General features: G+C 46.0%; 1 protein-coding gene and 1 long non-coding RNA gene across 3 annotated transcripts in view; one reads left to right on the top strand and one right to left on the bottom strand.

Moving 5' to 3' along the window:
• The window catches only part of LOC126085423 (hemicentin-2-like), a 418976-nt gene that overhangs the window by 56874 nt on the left and 339495 nt on the right, over window positions 1–22607 (bottom strand).
• Window positions 1–22607, top strand: part of LOC126085440 (uncharacterized) — a 197088-nt gene that overhangs the window by 37787 nt on the left and 136694 nt on the right. For both annotated transcript variants that reach the window (XR_007519275.1, XR_007519274.1), the window contains exon 2: window positions 8226–8265. This is a non-coding gene — a long non-coding RNA (uncharacterized LOC126085440). The remainder of the gene's footprint in view (window positions 1–8225; window positions 8266–22607) is intronic.

Below are 22607 nucleotides of genomic sequence, written 5' to 3'. Positions count from 1 at the left end.
CACATCCTTACAATCGTTGTTATGCTTGAGTCCATTGTTGCAGCCAAGGTGTCAATCCATCTCGTCGAGGGTCTTCCTTTCTTCCACTGACGCTCTATTTTACCAAGCATGATGTCCTTCTCCAGGGACTGATCCCTCCTGGTGACATGTCCAAAGTATGTAAGACACAGTCTCATCATCCTTGCTTCTTAGGAGGATTCTGGCTGTACCTCTTCCAAGACAGATTTGTTCGTTCTTTTGGCAGTCCATGGTATATTCAATATTCTTTGCCAACACCACAACTCAAAGGTGTCAATTCTTCTTGGGTCTTCCTTATTCATTGCCCAGCTTTCACATGCATATGATGCGATTAAAAATACCATGGCTTGGGTCAGGCGCACCTTAGTCTTCAAGGTGACATCTTAGCTCTTCAACCCTTTAAAGAGGTCCTTTGCAGTAGATTTGCCCACTGCAACGAGTCTTTTGATTTCTTGACTGCTGCTTCCATGGCTGTTGATTGTGGATCCAAGTCAAATGAAATCCTCGACAACTTCGACCTTTTCTCTGTTTATCATGATGTGGCTTATTGGCTTAGTTGTGAGGGTTTTTGCTTTCCTTACGTTCATGTGCAATCTATACTGAAGGCTGTGGTCTTTGATCTTCTCAGTAAGTTCTTCATGTCCTCTTTGCTTTCAGCAAGGAAGGTTGTGTCCTCTGCATAATGCAGGTTGTTAATGAGTCTTCCTCCAATCCTAATGGACCGTTTTTCTTTGTATTGTCCCTCTTCTCAGATTATTTGCTCAGCATACAGATTGAATAGGTAGGATGAATGGATACAACCCTGACGCACACTTTTCCTGACTTTAATCAAGTCAATATCCTCTCGTTCTGTCTGGAAAAAAAAAAAAAAAAAACTGCCCCTTGATCTATGTAAAGGTTCCTCATGAGCACAATTAAGTGTTCTAGAATTCCCATTCTTTGCAGTGTTATCCATAATTTGTTATGATCCACATAGTTGAATGCCTTTGCATAGTCAATAAAACACAGGTAAACATCCTTCTGGTATTCTCTGCTTTTAGCCAGGATCCATCTGACATCGGCAATGATACCCCTGGTTCCATGTCCTCTTCTGAATCCAGCCTGAATTTCTGGCAGGCCCCTGTGGATATACTGCTGCAGCCGCTTTTGAATGATCTTCAGCAAAATTTTGCTTGTGTCAGACAACTAGAGTTTGATCAGATTGGTTCAAACTGACTAGCTGACTTCCTGACCAGTGTTGGCTTCCTCACCTGGAACCTGCACTTGCTGAGGTCCCTCTAGCTGCACAAGTGTACATTGCCCAGCCTAGCTGTTTTTTCCCTGAGGCCTCTGTTTTCAAGGATATCTTAGAGATGGTTAAGAATGGGACTTCTCATTGTCTTTAAACTTTAGGAGATGTGGCACCCTAGGCTGGGGACAGGGTGTGATGAGCAGAATAACACTCGGGGAGACCAGGAGCAAGCCTGCTTGTCTGTCACAGTGATAGTAATTAACACAACAGTGGCTCATGCATCTCTCACCTCAGAGCACCCCAGCTCATGACCATGGTGTTGTGATGGGGTCTGAAAGTCCCTCCCCAGAGGAAGTTCTCGGAACTACCGTGGGACTGTGAGCCTCACACCAAAGACAGGGATGTGAGTCACAAGTAAAATGTGACTCTGTACTGTGGGGACTGCAGATCTGTTCCCTCTGCCTTTCACTCCTGGTTGGATCAGTGCAGAGAGTGAATGAAGGAGGTGCATGTCCATCCCGCATGGCCTTTTGGCATCACTAAGGGGAAGAACCCTGGGCAGGGACACAGTGGAAGCTTGTTCTCCAGGGGACCTGGGCACATTGGCTGGTGGTGGAGCCCTCCCAGGGGCTGGTGCTTAGACTGATTTCTTTGTCCTTTACTGTTTCCTGGGAAGGATGAACCTGACCACAGTAGTGGTGGAAGAGAACAGGACAGTCAACTTGGTGGAGGATTAGGGGGTGGAGGAAGCTGTGCAGAGCAGGACAGTCCCAGTTGGAATGAAGAAGGAGCAAGAAGAGGGACATGGAAGGAATAGAGAGAGCCAGAAACGCCCATGGTAGTGCGCAGTGGGGGTTTATGAGCTCAGAGACCCAAAGATCCAAGAGCTCAAATGTGATCCAGAAGCAGGACAAGTGCACCCGAAATGCTGAGGAACACCATGATGACCAGAATCATCATGAGACCGACTCCCAGGGCAGCTTTAGGAGCTGGCAGTCAGAGGGAGGAAACCTAGGTTTCAGCCACCTGGAGCAACAGGGTAGCTGAACGTCTGGGGAATCTGCAAGCAATGTCCAGTCTCTGAAGAGATTAGAGATCATTCATTCATTCCCTACTTTCTTCCTTTACCAAAGAGTAATTGAGAGTTTGTTACATGTTGGGTCTGTGCTGGTTGCAAGGTATGCAGTGGAGAGGGAGAAACCAAAGTTCTTTCCTGTATGCTTCAGTGGGAGAGACACAGAACACATCAATAAACAAACATAAGAGATTTCACTGCAGTGCAGTGCATGTGGATCGCATGCCTGGAGGTGGAAGCCTAGACATGCCTGGCACTGACTGTTGGTGAAAGTAATTTAGTTGTGGAGTAAAACCGAATTAATCATTCATTTGCTGTCACACCACTTTCTGCACCAAAATCTCTCCCTTCGAAATGGGGATGTCTAAGAATAAAGGATCTGAATCGGTGGCTCTTCTCAGGGTCCACACCCCTAGTAATGCTACCTGGAATGGAGGAAAGGTCAGGGCTGTGGCTGCAGACAGACTTTGGTGTGACTCTGATCTACTCATCATGGCCTGGGGTATATGGCCACCTGTGGTCTTCAAACTGAGTCTCAGGTGAAGGTCTCAGCTGTCCAGAAGAGCTCTTGGGGCTGAGCCTAGGCTGGTGACCAGCAGTAGGAGTTCCAGGACTCAGGCAGTCAGTAAATTGTTCCTCTCAGTCAGACCTGTCCTGGAGGCCAAGATCCAATCCTGCCTACAGGCTCTCCAGGGTCACCTGGAGTCTGGAGGCCTGAGGCAGGGCCTTGGGAAGGGACTTCCTCGTGCTGGTCTGCTCTGTGAGGATCCCAGGGGCTCCCCAGGCCAGGTCCTGACCTCCAGGGTCTTTTTCAGAACCATGTTCACACGGAGGAATGCAGTGGGAATGGACTGAGTGACCTCTCCTTGCTGAGTTACTCTGCATTGGACTCTCCTTCTCTCTGCTGCGAATGTCTCCAGGGTCTGGATTCGGGAAGGAAATTCTGACCTAAATGCTCAAAACCCAAGTATGGAATGCAGAGTCGGGTATAGGCACTGCAAAGTGTCCAGGCCCGTCAATCCTTACCTTTAAAGTAGAATTAACCCCATCCCACACTCAGATGTCAGAGAGCAATTACGGTATACATGGATCTGTTCAGCTAATATTTCTTTGTCACCATTTGTCTTTGTTATTTGTAGTGTGTAGATTCCTGTGTCCTTCAGGGTGACATTTTGGAAGAGCAGGGACCTATTGTGGTATACTGTCTCTCGACCTCTGTGGTTAGGCAGTGGAGTATTTGATTGATTTTGTGGTAGATATTGAACAATTTTATTGTTGTCTGTACTTTGCCCTTAGACCAGATGTAGATTAAAGAATCTGTTGGCAGATAGTGGAGAAGTAGGAGAACGTCATTTCCTTCGGCAGCATTGAATGACATGGATTCAGTAGTGATTTGGGCTGTGATGGATGGGCTCCAGAGAATTAAAAGTGAGACTAGGGGGGAAGAGAGAGAAATCAATGAGCACGTGGATGATTGTGTTGGGATGGAAAGTTGGGTTCCTTGAGTCTGAGCAGGTGTCTTTCAGCCCTTGGACCTGGGGTGTGTGTGCTTCCCAAGTCAGCATTACTTTAGTGCCTTGGAACTTGTTATTTCCTCTTTTTCTAACACTCTTCCCCAGATGTCTGCGTGGTTTACTCACTCACTCACTGCCCTCGGGCACCTGCTCACACTCAGTGGCATCCTTGGAGCTGCCTTCCCGACACCTCATCTACAGACCCTCAGTCTTCACTTTCTGACCTTTCCTGTTCTGTGTCTTCCTTGGTGCTTATCAACACCTGACATCCGATGCAGGTCTATTTGCTTGTCTTTCTCCCTCTTCCCTAGACATGAGCTCCATGAGGGCCGACTCTTGTCTTTTATGTTGTACCCCTAGTGCCTAGAGAGTTCTGCAAACACCTGGGGGATGAATCAGTGAAGGTTCCTAGGACCCCTCCATGTCCTGGTGTTTATTTGCCCATTTTTGAGATTGGTAGGTATTTCACAATTTATTGTTTGCTCCAAGCCTGTTGCCTTTAAGTCGATTCTGACTCATAGTGACCCTGTAGCAGAGTAGAACTGCCCCACAGGGTTTCCAGGGTAGGTTGGGTGGATTCCAACTGCCCCGACCATTTTGTTAGCAGCTGAGCTCTTAACCACTGTGCTAAGAGATAATTAATTTGGAAGACGTGCTGCAATTGAGGTTTTACTCCCCCTTACCAATTCAAGTTCAATGACACTTCTGTTGCTGGGCCCTCCTCTCCCTTCAGTGTTCACTCCACTGGAGCTCCACAGGCAGCTATCTGTCACCTCCCAGACCCTTCTCCTCCCAGGAGACCCCAGCCAGCCAGGGAATCCTTCCCTCTCATCTGTGAGCAGGGACCCCTGAAGTGGACACGCCTTCTGTGGGGAGAGGCTGAGGGAGGCTCCATGGGTCTCTGCTGCCTGCTCTGTTCTCCCTCTGTGGGGAAGAACTCTGGTTTCAGCATTGCAAACACTGCTGCCCCAGTTGTGTCTGCTCTGCTGTCCTTCCTCCCGCTGCACTGCGCCTCCTTCTGGGGTGAAGCTTCCCCAGGTCACATGGGTTGGGGGTGAGTTCTCCCCTAGGTAGCCTCTCTCCTGCCCTCCACTTTCATTCCTGACTTCTAAGTTCCCCTCTTACCTTTTGCTTTCTGTCTACATTTAGGTTCCCTGGGAACCACTGCTGCCTCTGCCTTCTCAGCCTTGATCCTCCCCCCACGTCACCCTCGTTGTTGGGGTGTGCACAGTGCCTGGGGCCTCAGCCTCCTGGGCTGGGCATTTCCCAGAGTTCTGGTCAGGGTGCATAATCAGCTCTCCCCTGCAGTTCTCTTTAACCCTATTTGGCTTTTCCTTGTAGAGCAGGATCCCGGGGCGATATCAGGAGCTCTTGTCACAGGGGATGTTAACCTGGTCGTGCATCAGAATCAACCGTGGGATTTTATAAAGGAACCGAGTGTCCAGGTGATGCTTTAGAAATACTGCTTCAGCAGCTTCACAGGTAACAATGATAATGCTGAGAAAGGCTTGAGAAACAGTGATCTGTGGGTTGGGGCGGGTTTCTCACCCTCTCCTGTGCACAGAGAAAGTCTGAAGTTCTGTTAAATGCACGCTCTGACTCTGTGGGTGTTAGGTGGACTTGAGAGTGCATCTGACAGGCTCTTAGGTGATGCAGATGATACTGGCCTGTGGACCACACTTTGAATAGCCAGGCTGCTGGGAACTCCTGTTATCTGAGAGCACAACCCACCCACATCTGCATTGGCCTCTGCTGTTTCTTGGCCTTGGGTCTGTGAGCACCAGACAAGGAGCCCCTGGGTTCCCCTAATCCAGAGATGGTTTCTCATGTGACGCAGATACCCATTTTGCACGCAGGACTTTACTGTGTTCCCAGATACACTAGAAAGAGTGGATTTACTTCCAACCAGATGGTCAGAGGTGGCTGAAAGGGTCAAGCTGAGAGGAACCAAACTTCTCTTTCTGGTGTCACCAGCCTGACCTCTGCTTCCAGTGACAGAGACATAGGATGTGGGTGTCCAGGAGGGAGTTACAGCTCCTGGGAGTGAAGGGGGAGCTTTGTTGGGTGTCCTGAGGAGAGAGGACTGGTGGTGGGAGGTCAGGGGGTGTGGGCTCCCATGTCCTCAGGGAAATGTTTCAGGAAGACCCCCTCTCTCTGGGGTCTCTGTGGCTGAGCGGTGGCTCAGAGCCTATCTGTGTTCTCCCTGACTGTCCTGGGCAGCCTCTGTCCTCTGCCTAGTTGACTTTCTTGTGGCCACCCCTGTTTCCCCATGAGTGTGCCCAAGCAGGGAGTGGGTTGCTGCACAGGAACCCCCCACAGCACGGGTCCTCAGAGCCCCAGGAAGGAGGGGCAAGGCAGAGCTGACACTTAGGAGGACCTCAGAAGGGTTTGTTAGAGCAAGAGATGGAAATCAGCCTGCCATTTCTACCTCAGCCAAAAGCCAGGTTCATGGCCCAGGGGAAAGAATACGTTTCCTGTTTTTTGTGTTATGTTGCCCTCTGGAGGGCTCAAGGAGACCTGTGGTCAATATCTGGTGCACCAGGAATGCTGACCAATCTCCAAATGATGTGACCTGGCCCTGAGCCTGGACAGAGCTGGGCTCTGACCTCCTGGCTGAGGGTCAGCCCCGGTTCCTGTTCACTGTGGGTCCCCAGGCTGCCCTGACTCCACCCAAGTGCAGGTGAGCCCAGGGAGAGGATGTGAGTTGTCCAGAGGATCCCTGATTCCAGTGTCAGAAGGACTGTCCTCCCAGGCGGATGTGCTGCCTGAGAGGAGCTCTCTGTCTTCAAGGTTTAAAAGGAAGGACCCAGTGAGGGGTCTAAGGCTGCAGGAGTGGGCACTGGCCTGGGAGGCTGGTCCCCCACTGCCCCACGTTTCCCTCCATCACAACCCTGGGGGATTGTATCAAGGTCATCTGTGTCCTTGTCTGTTGTCCACTAGAGTCCTTCCCACAGGGCCCAGGCACTAGAGCAACTTCCACCTGGGACTCAGGAATTCCTGAGGTTCCTTGTAGGGGAGGGGAGGCCCCCAAGGGCCTTCAGACCCTCTGAGACGGAAGCAAAGGCAGATCCTGTGTTACCCAGCCCCCATTTGGCTTGGTGACCTCCTCAAGCCCAAGACCCCTTGGGGCCAGTGAGATGGTTCAGGAGACCAGAGGCAGGTCTCCCCACAGAGTAGTGAACCTCAGGGCTGGGGAGTGGCACCCTGACTGTTTTGTGGTCCGGCTGGGGCTCATTCCTCCCTGGTGGTAACTCTCTTGGATCTCGGGTCTAGAGTTTGGTTCCAGGTCAGGTCTTCCTGGGTGAAGAGGAAGCACAGAGGCTCCCAACCCAAGCCCTGCTGGGCGACTCGATGTTACTCACAAGTTAGAGATCGGGGTGTGTGGTCAGTTATCTGGGAGCTAATCGGGTCTGACCTCTCACTGTTAGGAGGCCCCTGTCCTCCCCCTGACACTATGAGAGGTGAAGGCCCCATGTCCCTGGGACAGCAGCGGGCACTTGCTGGTTTCCTCCCATTGGACGCCAGTGCCCTGGGTCTACACAGACTGTGCTCCACCATCAGGAGTCAGCAGGTGAGGTGGTGTGTGCTTTGTCCTCCTCCATTTAACCAGTATTTATTGAGCATCTGTTATGTGTCAGGCACTGAGCTAGGCACTGGGATTCCACAGTGTACAGGACAGACGTGTTTGGAATTAATGAGGTAATTATAATGGAGATATGCGCTATGAAGAGCAAATATGTGGAGTATCTGAGCTGGTCTGGGGGTCACAGAGAGCTCCCCTGAGAAGTGATCTGCTGGCTGAGCCCTGAGTGTGAGTGGACCATATACAGCTAAGTGCAGAGGGTGTGGAGGGGCAGAGCCTGACGCAGAGGGGAAGCCCTTCAGGTTGGAGAACGTGGCTTCATGGAGGAGCTGACAAGAGTCCTGTGTGTGGGGATCTCCAGAGTGAGGGCTGTGGACTGAGGTGACGCTGGTGAGGCTCACACCTTGCTGGGCTGTGGGCGATGCTGAGGGGCCAGCAGCCTTATTTGACGGCGGGGTGTGAAGAGCTCCAGGCTACAGAGTAGCTTTGCCGCCCTTTGGTGGACAGTTAGAAAAGTGCAGAAGAAAAAGATGTGTGTCAAGCAGTTTTTTCTTAAAGTGACTGAAATTCACATAACATAAAATCAACCATTTCAAATAACACGAGAATTTTTTATTCAATATCACCCTTTAGTCATTTTCATCTCTCCTGTACTCCTCCCTGTGTCCTCTGGATGGTGCATTCCTGGAGAGCAGGGACTGTCCCCTGTCAATCACAGGTCTGCATACAGTAGGTGCTCACTCAGTAAGTGTCTGGCAGACAGAGCTTCACTCTGTCCCCGCATGATGTAGGAGTTGCAGCAAGGTACATCCCTATCTGGGGGCTGGTGCCTTCCTTCCACAAGGTGTGGACAGAATCACAAGGGCTGGTCTCAGTGGAGACTCACTCAGTGAAGGGGAAGGGGCTGGAGGGAGGCCTGGGCTCTGGGTTCTGAGGACCTAGGAGGTCTTCTGGTTTTTATAAGATGCTTTTATATGTTGTGTTTAAAGTCACACAGGAAAACACATTAGTTGTAAAAGACCAGAATTATAAACCTGTATAAAATAATGTGTGTCAGGTCCTGCCTCAGTTCCATGTCCAGGACATAACCACTTTTGCATTGCCCATATTGCATCAGGAAAATCTTCTGCAAAAGACCTCTTTAAAGTGTTAAAAACCAAAGATATTTCCTTGAGGATTAAGGTCCAGCTGACTCAAACCATGGTGTTTGCAGTCGCCTCAAATGCATGTGAAAGGTGGACAATGAATGAAGAAGACCGACGAAGAACTGACGCCTTTGAATGATGGTGTTGGCAAAGAATATTGAATATACCATGGACTGCCAGAAGAATGAACAAGTCTTTCTCAAAAGAAGCACAACCAGGATGCTCCTTAGAAGCAAGGGTGGCTAGACTTCACCTCATGTACTTTGGACCTGTTATCAGAAGGCCCCAGTCCCTGGAGAAATACATCATGCTTGGTGAAATAGATGGCCGGCAAAAAAGAGGAAGACCCTTAACGAGATGGATTGACACCGTGGCTGCAACAATGGGCTCAAGGGTAGCAACAATTGTGAGGATGATGCAGGATGGGCAGTGTTTTGTTCTGTTGTGCATAGGGTCACTATGAGTCAGAACTGACTGGATGGCACCTAACAACAACAACATTTCTTTGGGAAGGTTGTTTACTCTGCTGGGAAGGAGCGAACAAAGGCCTCTGTAACCAGCATGACACTAGACCTGGAGGCCAAGGCAAGTAGCCCAGAATTCAGTTCAGCCCAGCAGCCCCAGGGGTGCAGCCAGGGTTGGGGGTGGGGTGCAGGACTTCTGTGCTCATGGGCTTCAAGCTGGGTGATGGAATGTGGTTCTAAGGTCAGGCACTGGGCTCAGAAGTTAATGATGAAAGATTCTCACCACGTTGCAGGCAGGGGCCAGAATCTGAGGGGCAGGGAGACTCACTGTGAGGACAGAGCAGGCTCTCAGCCTCCCTGAGGTGACACTCTTCTTGTAGCAACCAGCCATGCAGGCTGTTGCAAAGGGGGTACCAACAGCAGTAAGGTCCAGACATGTACAATGAGTCCATAATTTATAAATTAGGAAATAGCTGGGGTTTCCTCTGTAGTAACATTCTCACTCGTTGCGTCTTTCTCCCGTGGACTAGAGATGGGAAACCTTTCCAGCAGTCACTTCTCACTGTGTCGTCCCTACTGCAGCACCTGGGAGTGAGCATCACAGGCACACTCTCCGTGGTGGTGATGGTCATGAATTACTGATTTCTGAATTTTTGTGTGTACTCTTTCTTCTTCACAACTGAGCATTATTAACAAGAACATAAGATGTACCAAGAACCCTGAGGTGCAGACTTGTAGAATGAGTTCATAATTTGTAAATTAGGAAATAGTTGGGGTTTCCTCTGTAGTAACTTTCTCCCCTATTGCATCTCTTCCCCGTGGAACAGAGATGGGAAAGTTTTCCAGCTGCTGCAGCTCCTGGGAATAAGCATCGCAGACACACTGTCCGTGGTGCTGATGGTCATGAATTATGGCGGATTTGTGAAGTTTTGCATGTTCTCTTTGTTATTCAAACTGAGCATTTTAACCAGGAAGAGGATGAGGGGGCGGGAGGAAGTGTGGGCAGGCCTCCACCTCAGTCTCTCAGATCAGTGAATGTGCTGTAACTCACACCATAGTAACAACTGCCATGTCCATGTCGACCACGTGTGGTTTGTGGTGAAAGTGATGAAAAAAAGGCCCTGAGAGGGGTTACTTTTCCAATCCAATGATGTATGCATGTTGGTTAAGAGTCACTTAGGGTTAAATCATGATGTGGTTATTTTTATATTTTTATCACTTTCACCTCATGACAGACAACACTTGGGCAATGACAGAAGAGCCTTGCGATCTGTGGGGTTTGTGCTTTAGCAAATGGACCAGCTTTGTGTGTTTCTGGAGTGACAGGAAATGTGGTCTAGAGTTAATGGCAGTACCTGTAAGGACCTTGCTGCGTCCTGAATGTGGGCCCTTCCTTGCGCTGGTTTCTCCTACAGACCTTACCTGTGTCTTCCCTATTCCCTAGAAAGAAAGATGCTCTGAAGGCTGGCCTTTGGGATAAAGGAGAAAGCCACTGCTGCTGGCTGAGGATACTGGGTCCTGGGTTTGGGGACAGGTGAGTTCATTTGTGAAGGGCAGTGTGTCAGAAGGGGGCCACCAGGGCTTAGGCTGAATAGGGCAGGAGGGCTCAGTACACCAAGGGCTGATAAGGAGTCATGCTATGATGTGTCCACTGTCCATGGTTGCTCCTTCATGGTTATCTTTGTGTGGAGTTCAGATGGCTCCATTTTCTGTGCTACCTTTGTTCTCAGAGGGGCAAATGCCGGGGGGAGCTGTCCAGGGCCCCTTGTCTTGGGGCGGTGTGAGGACAGTGCACTGCTCTCCTGGTTGAGCCTGGCTCTTGTGAAAATCACCCTTGCCTGTTAGCATGGTACCACCCCCATCCATCTCCAAATCTTATCTTCCACAGAGTAGAAACAGGGGTTGGGGTAACTTATAGATAATATTTCCCTATGTATCCCGGCAGAGAATGGATTCAGAGTTTCAGGTGAATTCTCGAAAAGAGAAATTTCCCATAAGCAGAAGGAGAGAAAATGAGGGGGAAGGGTTCTCTTTATTCAGATCTTTTCCAGATAATCCACGGTGGGTCACAGGTTTGCTTTTTCTTGAAGTTCCCCACTTTCTAGTGGGAGAGGGATGGGAGGCCTTTGACTTGGTCCTGCCTGAGCCCAAGGCGGCCTTTCTGGGTCTCCAGGAATCTAGGAGGGAACCACTTGCACCCCAGCTCTCAGGTCTCTTCAAAGCTCAGAGCTGATCATCTTGATCAGCTCCTGCCCCCTCCCCAGGGTCTGGGGTCTGAGGTGAGCCTCTTTCCTCCATCCCTAAAGAGCATTTCCTGGAGGTAACTGAGGAGCCACTTCTGCTTTTAGGTGGATCTGCCAGTAAATGTTTGTGTCAGGCTTTAGTAATTTATGTAAAAAAAAAAAAAAAAAGAAGAAGGAAAGTCTTCTGCCTCTCTTGTGACCTTCTCAGAACATGGTCCAGCTTCTCCCTGATTCTGGGTTCCACAAGGGTCCTCTCTGTGCTGGTCCTGGCTTTACTCAGGGAGATCTCTGCTCCCAGACCCTTTCTCTGCTCATTACCCTGTTCCCCTCTTAGTTGCTGTTTCCTGAATTGAGATCACAGCCAGGTGTGGGGTGGGGGAGATCCTGGTCCCCCATGGGCCTGTGGGGCCAACATGTTCATGGTCCACACTCACCTCGTAGATGGGAACTTTTGCCCAGGGGCCATGCAGGGTGGCCTGGATGGAAGATAGAAAGAGAGGACATCAGAGTCAGGCACAGAATGGTTTGTTAGGGGCTGAGGGGCAGTGCAGTGTGGGGCCTCAGGGACTGGGTTGGTACCACTCGGGGGGCATGGCACTTGGTGCATGGAGCAGATAGGCATGAGGGAAAGGAGAGGATGTGGCGTGTAGAGTTAAGTGGATGGGTGAAAGAAGAGAAAGAAACAGAACCAAAAAAAAAAAAAAAGCAAAATATTAAAAGAAAAAAGTAAATAAAATGGTGGTGTGGTAGAATTCGATGGGTGGGAGTGGGGCAGACCTGGTGAGGTGGTGTGCTGGTGGCTGGCAGCTGAGTGGTGTGGTTCAGCCTGTTGAGAAGGGGTGTGGGTGATGCATGGAGCTAGGAGGGTGGGAGAAAGGAAAGAGGGAAAAGAGAGAAGAAACCAAGAATCAAATAAAAAAATAAAAACAACAACAACAAAATATATTCGGGGGAGCTGGCGATGGGGGGGGTAGAATTGGGGTGGTGGCAAGCTGATATCTCTCTCACCAGGTGGCACAACATGGCCTGACAGGAAGGGGCATAGGCAGCACAGGGCATAGCTGGGAGGGAGAAGGAAAAGGAGAAGGGGAAAGTTACAGAAAAATAAAAAAATATGCTGTTGAGGGAGCTGGCCTGTGGGGGTGGTGTAGACCCAGGGAGGCCAAGTCCCAGAGGCTCTTCAGCCCAGTGGTACAGCACAACCCACCAAGAAGTTGGGGGTGGTGCATGGGGCTGGGTGGATGGGAGAAAGCAAAGGAAGGAAAGGAGAGAGAGAAGAAACAACAACAAAACAAACACTAAATAAACAAATAAAATGGCTCTGAGGGACCCTGTTGGCGATGGCGGTGACTTTCTGACCAAGCTGCGCAGCACATCCCCTCCAGAAGGGGCAGGGGCTGTGCACAGGCCTAGGTGGTGGGAGAAAGGGAAGGAAGAAAAGGAGAGAGAGGAAACAGAAAAAAAAAAAAAAAGAAAGAAAGCAAACAAATCAAAAAAATTGCAGCTCGTCAAGAAGGAGAGAGGATGGCACTCTGGGCTAGCTGGGTGGCAGAAAGAATTGAAAGAAGGGAGAGAGAGGGAAGCAACAACAACAAAAAAGGCCAAAAAACAAACACAAAAATACAAAATCAAAAACAAAAAGCCAAACAAAAAAATGGCGCTGGAGGGGCTGGCTGGTGGGGGTGGGGCGGACCCCAGGGGCAGGGAGCTGATGTCCCTCTCGCCAAGCAACTGTGGTCCGTTTGAAAGTGGTGGAGGCTGTGTAGAGGAAGAGGGGTGGGGGGGTGGGAAAGCGTGTATCCCTGGTTATCGAGTGCTCCGCGTGGAGCTTCGCTTATTCCCTCTCTGAATTCTTTGGTGGCTGTAGCCCAAGATGGTCAATCCAGCCATATTATCTAGGATGGGACCTCCACTGCTTAGCTCTCCTTGTTCTCTGTTCTTTGTCAGTTTCTTATTTGGTGCTTGATAGAGCTCTTTATTCCTTCATTTCGGGCTTAGGGTTCCAGGATTGCTGTTTGTATCTGTTTTACTTAGTTTTTTTTTTTTTTGTCTTTGCTGCAGAGGGACAGCATGGTGCTTCTGTCTATAGTGCCGTGTTGGCTCCACCTCCATCTTTCCTAGCACTTTGTTAGGATCCTTTTTATTTCACTTGGGTCTGTTGTAATGTCCCGCATTTCATTTATTTGGGTTATTCACATTCTGTCCTGTTTTTCTTTTGTCAATTTGGCCAGTGGTTTGTTGATCCTTTGGTTGTGTTGATACTATTTTTCTATCCTCTATTTCATTTATTTCTGCTCTGATCTTTATTATTTCGTTTCTACTGGTGGCAGTGGGCTTCTTTTGCTGTTCTCTTTCTGTTTGAGTTGTATAGCTAATGTTTTGATTTTGTCCCTTCTTTTTTGATGTGTGCATCTATTGTATAAATTGATCTCTGAGCACTGCCTTTGAGGTGTCCCAAAGGTTTTGGTATGATGTGCTTTCATTCTCGTTTGATTCTAGGAATTTTTTTTATTCCATCTTTGATTTATTCTATACCGAGTGATTTCTAAGCAAGGTGTTATTAAGTTTCCATGTATTTGATTTTTTTCCCTTGCTCTTTCTGTTATTAATTTCTACTTTTGTGGCATTGTGATCAGAGAAGATGCTTTGTATTATCTCAGTGTTTTGGATTTTATTGAGGGTTGCTCTGTGGCCCAAGATGTGGTCTATTCCGGAGAATGTTCTATGTGCATTGGAAAAGAATGCATACTTTGCTGGTATTGGGTGGAGTGTTCTGTATATGCCTATGAGGTCAAGTTGGTTGACTGTGGCCTTTGGATGTTCTGTATCTTTGTTGAATTTCTAGATGTTTGGTCCTTTACCGAGAGTGATGTGTTGAAGTCTCCTGCTATAATTGTAGAACTGTCAATTTCTCTTTTCAGTGCTGTTAGTTTGTTTTATGTATTTCGGAGCCCTGTCATTGGGTGCGTAGATATTTATTATGGTTATGTCCTCATGGTGGATTGTCCTTTAATCATTGTATAATGTCCTTCCTTGTCCTTTATGGTGGATTTTGTTTTAAAAGTGTATTTTATTTGAGATTAGTATTGCCACTTGTGCTCTTTTTTGGTTGCTGTTTGCTTGATATATATTTTTCCATCCTTAAGTTTTTAATATATTTATGCCTTTGTTTCTAAGATGTGTCTCTTGTAGAGAGACAACAACTCACTGCTGCCCAGATTCGCCATCTTGGACCTCAGCTACGAAGGGCCATGGGCAGGGAGTATGGGAAGGCAACTTCATGGAGCTCCCAACAGAAGATAGAGCACCTGGTAATCAGGGATACATGCTTTCACATCCTCACCCTTCTTTTCTGTATGAGGCCTCTGCTGTTTCCCAATGGGCCACAGTCACTTGGCTGGAGAGACACCCGCTCACTGCTTCCAGGGCCACACCAGCTGGCTTCTTCAGCACCATTTTTTAAGCTTTTTTGTTTCTTCTTTCTCTTCCTTCTTTTCATTTCTCCTGCCCAGCTAGCCAAGTGTGCCATCCATTACCCTTCTTGATGGGCTGAGCCACTGGCACATGGCCTTGCCAGATCTGCCCTACCCCCACCTGCCCAACTCTACTGCAGCACCTTTTTATTTTCATTATTTCTCTTTTTTGCCTTTGTTTCTCTCTCTTCTTTTTCTCACCCACTTAGCTTTGCACATCACATCCTCTCCCTTCCCTCCTGCCTATGAGCACTGAGCACCAAGAACTGCACCCCTGAGTGGCACAGCCCCAGTTCTCTGGTTGCCACCCTGCACTGACCCAGCCCTACCATATTGGCCCCAGTTCAAGCCCCAAACAACTCATCCCCACCCCTTCCCCACACTAAACCTACCCTGCTGCACTATAGTTGATTGACCAACCCTGGTCACCTAGACAAGGTAATGAGAAATATTGTGCCAACAGATAAGCAAGCAACAAAACATGCCCATCCTGCCTTCTCAGACACAACCAAATAAAACAGAAAAAAAAAAATACGCCAGGAAGAAACAAACAAATCTACAATAAATAAATGAAGAAAATAATTCCTGAATGTCTCGGAGCTAGCAGACATTATCAAAACATAAAAAAAGAACATGGTGGCTTCAGAAAGGGAACAAAATAAAATGCCAGGTGACCTTCAGGTAGAAGAAAAGGCACTGGAACTACCTGATGGGGAATTCAGTACTCCAATATTCAGGGCTCTCCAAGAGGTGAAGGAAAATACAGACAAAAATAAGGAAAAAAATAGACAAAATCATGGAAAATACAGACAAAATCGGGCAAAACACAGACAAAGCAATGAAAGGATTCAGGAAAATAATACAAGAACAAAATGTCAAAATAAATAAACAACTAGAAGTGATACAAAAACAGCAATTAGAAATTCCAAAGGTAAACAATAATATTTCAGAAATGGACAGTACCATAGAAATTTTTAGGAGCAAATTTGAAATAATGAAAGACAGGATCAGCAAAACCAAAAACAAATCCTTGGATACTACTGTCTTAGTTATCTAGTGCTGCTATAACAGAAATACCACAAGTGTATGGCTTTAACAAAGAGAAGTTTATTCTGTCTCAGTCTAGGAGGCTAAAAGTCTGAATTCAGGGCGCCAGCTTCAGAGGAATGCTTTCTTTCTCTGCTGGGTCTGGGGGAAGGCCCTTTTCATCAATCTTCTAATCTAGGAGCTTCTCAGCTCAGGAGCCTTGGTTCCAAATGACTCACTGTGCTCCTGGTCTTGCTTTCTTGGTGGTATGAGGTTCACTTGTCTCTCTGCTTGCTTCTTTCTTTTGTATCTCTAAAGAGATTGAGTTAACACACAACCTAATCTTGTACATTGAGTCATGCCTCATTAATATAACTGCCTCTAATCCTGCCTTACTAGCACCATAGAGGCAAGATTTACAACATGTAGGAAAATTACATCAGATGACAAAATTGTGGACAATCACACAATACTGGGAATCATGGCTTGGCTAAGCTGTTAGATATTTTTTTGGGACACAATTCAATCCATGACAACCACTTTAAGGAAAAATCAGAGAAATGAAGAAAAATGAAAAAAATCCTGAGAACAATGTGGGATACAATCAAAAGCAAAAGTTTTTGTGTGGCCCTCATTGGCATAGTGCAACAGTGTATGCGCCTGAGGTCTGCCTTCAACTGTTTCAGCTGTGTGGTGGAGAGGTGGGTTTTCGATGTTTGACACCACCCTGCCTATTAAGCAGAGTCCCCACCTGTCTATATCAGGGCCCTGAGGACTGGTGGCTTTACCGAAGCCAGTACCACACATGACAGAGGTCCAAGGATAAGTGATGCCTCCCACTTATCCATTGGGTGATTATGGTCCAGCTGCAGAGCCCACCCACTTGTGTGCTCTAGGGAGCAGGGATGTGCTTTCCTCACAAACACTTGGGAGATGGTTGTCAGCCCCCTGCCTTGTTCAGAGTGTGACCCCCTGCTGCAGCCAGGTACCTGTGCCTACACCAGTCACCCCGGCTCCTCTAAGACTGTAGGTGAGAGCCAGCACCACACACTTGGTGACTGACTAACTGGACATCTGAGCTGAACCTATACAAGAAAAGTGAATGGACTTCTAGGCTCATATACCGGGTAATGGCTCTAGCCACCTGGTGATGGGACTTTAGAGCCTCAAAGGTGCAAATAATCAAACTAGCTCACCCGAGCAGCCTATTTGGGCATATCAAAACAAAACAAAGCAAAAGGCTAGGACATGGTAAGCAGACATAAAATAAATTAATACAGTAACTTATAGATGGCTCAGAGACAACATCCAATATCAAATCACATAGAGAAGCAGATTGTGATATCTTCAACAAGCTCCCAAAACTAAGACTCAAGGAATCTTCCAGGTGAAGATATATTCCTGGAACTACCAGAGGTAGAATACAAAACATTAATATACAGAACTCTTCAAAACATTAGGAAGGACATCAGCCAAAACGCAGAACAAGCCAAGGAATACACAGATAAAGCAGTGGAGGAAATTAAGAAAGGTTATTCACGAACATAATGACACCTTTAATAGGCTGCAAGAATCCATAGAGAGACAGCAAACAGAAATTCAGAAGATTAACAATAAAATTTCAGAATTAGGTAACTTGATAGAAGGTCAGAGGAGCAGAATTGGGGATATGGAAGTCAGAATTAGTGAGGTTGAAGATAAAACACATGGCACCAGTATAGACTGAAGAAAAATCAGACAAAAGAATTAAAAAAAAAAAAAAAGAAACACTAAGAATTATGTGGGGCTCTCTCAAGAGAAGTAACCTACGAGTGATTGGAGTACCAGAACAAGGAGGGAAAACAGAAAATACAGAGAGAATTGGTGAAGATTTGTTGGCAGAAAACTTCCTTGTATCATGAAAGACGAGAAGGTATCTATCCAAAATGCTCATTGAACCCCACAGAAGGTAGATCGCAAAAGAAATTTGCCAAGACATATTATAATTAAACTTGCTAAAACCAAAGATAAAGAGATACTTTTAAGAGTGCCTAGATTTTTATTTTTTTTAGGGATAAATGAAAAATCACCTACAAAGTCAGTAAGAATAAGCTCAAACTGCACAGCAGAAATCACACAGGCAAGAAGGCAATGGGAAGACATATATAAAGCCTTGAAGGAAAATAATTGCCAGCCAAGAATCATGTATTCAGCAAAACTGTCTCTCAAATATGAAGACAAAATTAGGACATTTCCAGACAAACAGAAGTTTAGGGAATTTGCAAAAACCAAACCAAAACTACAAGATACTAAAGGGAGCCCTCCATTTAGAAAATTAGTAACATCAGATATCAACCCAAGACTGGAACACAGGACAGAGCAACCAGATATCAATCCAGATAGGGAAATCACAAAAACGATTCAAGATAAAAAGCGCTCAAAACGGGGAAACAGAGATGTCAAACACTAAATCAATAAAGAGGGACTGAAAAATGTAGTCATAGACCTTTCATATGGAGAGGAAGTCAAGACAATATAAAGAGATAAAAGTTTGTTTAAACTTAGAACAATAGGGGTAAATATTAAGGTAACCACAAAGGAGACTAACAATCCTACACATCAAAATAAAATATAAGAAAAACACAAAGACTCAGCAAAAACAAAATCAACAACAATGAAAAAGAAGAAAAGACCATATTTAAAGAAAAACTACTCAGTACAAAAAATTAAGTGGAAAAAAGAAACTGTCAACAACACACACAAAAAAGACATCAAAATGACAGCACTAAACTCATACCTATCCATAATTATGCTGAATGTAAATGGACTAAATGCACCAATAAAGAGACAGAGAGTGGCAAAATGGATAAAAAACCATGATCCGTCTATATGCTGCCTACAAGAGACACACCTTACACTTAAAGACACAAACTAAAACTCAAAGGATGGGAAAAAGTATATCAAGTAAACAACAATCAAAACAGAGCAGGAGTGGTGATATTAATTTCTGACAAAGTAGACTTTAAAGTTAAATCCACCACAAAAGATAATGAAAGACAGTATACAATGATTAAAGGGTCAATATATCAGGAGGATATAACCATAATAAATATTTATGCACCCAACTACAGGGCTTCAAGATACGTAAAACAAACTCTTAACAGCAATGAAAAGTGAGATAGGCAGCTCCACAATAATAGTAGGAGACTTTAACACACCACGTTTAGTGAAAAACAGAACATCCAGAAAGAAAACAAAAGATCTAAATGCCACAATCAACCAACTCGACCTCATAGACACATACAGAACACTCCATGCAACAGCAGCCAAGTATATTTTCTTTTCCAGTGCACATGGAACGTTCTCCAGAATAGACCACATATTAGGTCATAAAGCAAGCCTTAACAGAATCCAAAACTTTGAAGTATTGCAAAGCATCTTCTCTGACCACAAAGCCATAAAAGTAGAAATCAATAACAGAAAAAGCAGAAAAAAGAAATCAAACACATGGAAACTGAACAAAGCCTTGCTCAAAAACTACTGGGTTATAGAATAAGGACTGAATAAAGAAATTCGTAGAATCTGATGAGAATGAAAATACTCCCTACCAGAACCTTTGGGACACAGCAAAAGCAGTGCTCAGAGGTCGATTTTTAGCAATAAAGGCACACATCCAAAAAGAAGAAAGGATCAAAATAAAAAAAAGTTATCCCTACAACTCGAACAAATAGGAAGACAGCTACAAAAGAAACCCTCGGGCACCAGAAGAAAGCAAATAATAAAAATTAGAGCAGAATTAAATAAAATAGAGAATAGAAAAACAATTGAAAGAGCTAACAAGACCAAAAGCTGGTTCTTTGAAAAGAAGAACAGAATCAATAAACCATTGGCCAAACAGACAAAAGAAAAACAGGAGAGGAAGCAAATAACCAGAACAAGAAATGAGATGGGCGATATCACAAAAGATCCAACTGAAATTAAAAGACTCATATCAGACTGCTACGAAAAATGGTACTCTAACAAATTTGAAAACCTAGAAGAAATGAATTTCTAGAAACACACTGCCTACCTAAACTAACACAAACAGAGGTAAAACAACTAAATAAACCCATAACAAAAGAAGGGATTGAAAAGGTAATTTAAAAATTTCAAACAAAAAAAAAAGCCCTGGTCCTGATGGCTTCACTGGAGAGATCTACCAAACTTTCAGAGAAGAGTTAACACCACTACTACTAAAGGTATTTCAGAGCGTAGAAAAGGACAGAATACTCCCAAACTCATTCTATGAAGCCAGCATACCCCTGATACCAAAACCAGATAAAGACACCACAAAAAAAAAAAAAAGAAAATTACAGACCTGTATCCTTCATGAACTTTTAGACGAAAAACCCTCAACATAATTCTAGCCAATAGAATTCAACAACATATTAAAAAAAAATTTAACATGACCAAGTGGGATTCATACCAGGTATGCAGGGATGGTTCAACATTAGAAAAACAATTAATGTAATCCATCATATAAATAAAACAAAAGACAAGAACCACGTGATCTTACCAATTGATGCAGAAAAGGCATCTGACAAAGTCCAACACCCATTCATGATAAAAAGTCTCAGTAAAATAGGAATAGAAGGAAAATTCCTCAACAAAATAAAGGGCATTTATACAAAGCCAAGAGCCAACTTCAGCCTAAATGGAGAGAGTCTGAAATCATTCCCTTGAGAACAGGAACCAGACAAGGATGCCCTTTGTCACCACTCTTATTCAACATTGTGCTGGAGGTCCTAGCCAGAGCAGTTAGGGTAGAAGAAGAAATAGAAGGCATCCAAATTGGTAAGAAAGAAGTAAAAGTATCTTTTGCAGATGACATGATCTTATATACAGAAACCCTAAAGAATCCTCAAGAAAACTACTGAAACTAATAGAAGAGTTCAGTAGAGTATCAGGATACAGGATAAACATACAAAAATCAGTTGGACTCCTCTACACCAACAAAGAGAATGTCGAAGAGAAAACCACCATATCAATACCATTTACAATAGCCCCCAAGAAGACAAAATACTTAGGAATAAATCTAACCAGCGACATAAAAGACCTATACAAAGAAAACTATAAGAAACCAAAAGAGACCTACAGAAGTGGAAAAACATACCTTGCTCATGGATAGAAAGACTCAACATTGTGAAAATGTCTATTCTACCCAAAGCGACCTATAGATACAATGCAATCCCGATCCAAATTCTAATGACTTTTTTAAAATGAGATGGAGAAACAAATCACCAACTTCATATGGAAGAGGAAAAGGCCTTGGATAAGTAAATATTACTGAAAAAAGAAGAACAAAGTGGGAGTCCTCACTCTACCTGATTTTAGAACTTATTATACCACCACAGTAGTCAAAATAGCCTGGTACTGGTGCAACAACAGAGATGTAGACATAAATCCAACCACATATGAGCAGCTTATATTTGACAAAGGCCCGAAGTCTGTTAAATGGGGGAAAAGACAGTCTCTTTAACAATCGGTGCTGGCATAACTGGATATCCATCTCAAAAAAAGAAAGAAGACCTATACCTAACGGCATGCACAAAAACGAACTCAAAATGGATCAGAGACCTAAATATAAAACCTAAAACGCTAACGAGCATGGAAGAAAAAATAGAGACAAAGCTAGGAGCCCTAATACATGGCACAAACAGTATACAAAGGATTACTAACAATGCACACAAACACCAGAAGAGAAACTAGATAACTGGGAGCTCCTAAAAATCAAACACTTAATGCTCATCCAAGGACTTCACCAAAAGAGTAAAAAGACTACCTACAAACTGGGAAAAAGTTTTTGGCTACGACAAATCCGATAAGCATCTGATCTCTAAAATCTACATGATACTGCAAAAACTCAACAACAAAAAGACAAATAACCCAATTAAAAAGCGGGCAAAGGGTGGGGCGGAGCCAAGATGGTGGACTAGGCAGACGCTACCTCGGATCCCTCTTACAACAAAGACACGGAAAAACAAGTGAATCGATCACATACATAACAATCTACGAACCCTGAACAACAAACACAGATTTAGAGACGGAGAACGAACTAATACGGGGAAGCAGCAATTGTTTCCAGAGCCTGGAGCCAGCGTACCAGTCAGGTATGGCACAAGCACAGAGAGCGGCTCCACCCCCCTGAACTAACCCCGGGAGGGGGACCAGCCGGTTCCACCGGCGGCGTGGGACGCAGCCGGTAGGAGAAGTCCCCGTGAGGCAGTGACTGGTCTTGGAGCAGAAAGAGCAGCGTCCGAGCCGGGGAACCGTCCCGCAGGGATTTGGACTGGACGCAGGTACGGCATAAACACGGAGAGTTGCTCCACCCCCCTGAACTAACCCCGGGAAGGGGACCAGCCGGGTCGCGCGGGCGGCGTGGGACGCAGTCGGTAGGAGAAGTCCCTGGGAGGCAGCGACTGATATTGGAGCGGGGAGAACAGCGTCCCAGCCGGAACACTCGGTCACGGCACAAGCACAGGGACCTGCTCCACCCATCTGAACTAACCCCGGGAGGAGGCCCAACTGGTTCTCGGGGGCGGAACGGCCACGCGGCTGGAGGGACGAGAAGTCCCCGGGAGGCAGCGACTGATTTTGGAGTCGAGAGTGCACCGTCCCAGTAGGGGAGCCTTGACGCTGGGCGTGGGGCTGGAAGCGGAGGATCTGACCGTGACTCCAGCAGGCCAGACCCCCCGGGGGCAATCTCCACACAGCCAGCACACATAGGCGACGCGCCCCGCGGGAGTCTCAGATATAATAGTCATTCCAAGCAAGAAAAGCAACTCTGGCTGTATTCTGAGGTGCTACTCTCCTATCT

The sequence above is a fragment of the Elephas maximus genome, chromosome 11, assembly GCF_024166365.1.
Source record: "Elephas maximus indicus isolate mEleMax1 chromosome 11, mEleMax1 primary haplotype, whole genome shotgun sequence".
NCBI classification, from domain to species: Eukaryota; Metazoa; Chordata; class Mammalia; order Proboscidea; family Elephantidae; genus Elephas; species Elephas maximus.
The sequence above is the reverse complement of the archived record's forward strand: the minus strand, read 5'-3'. Positions and strand labels throughout refer to the sequence as shown.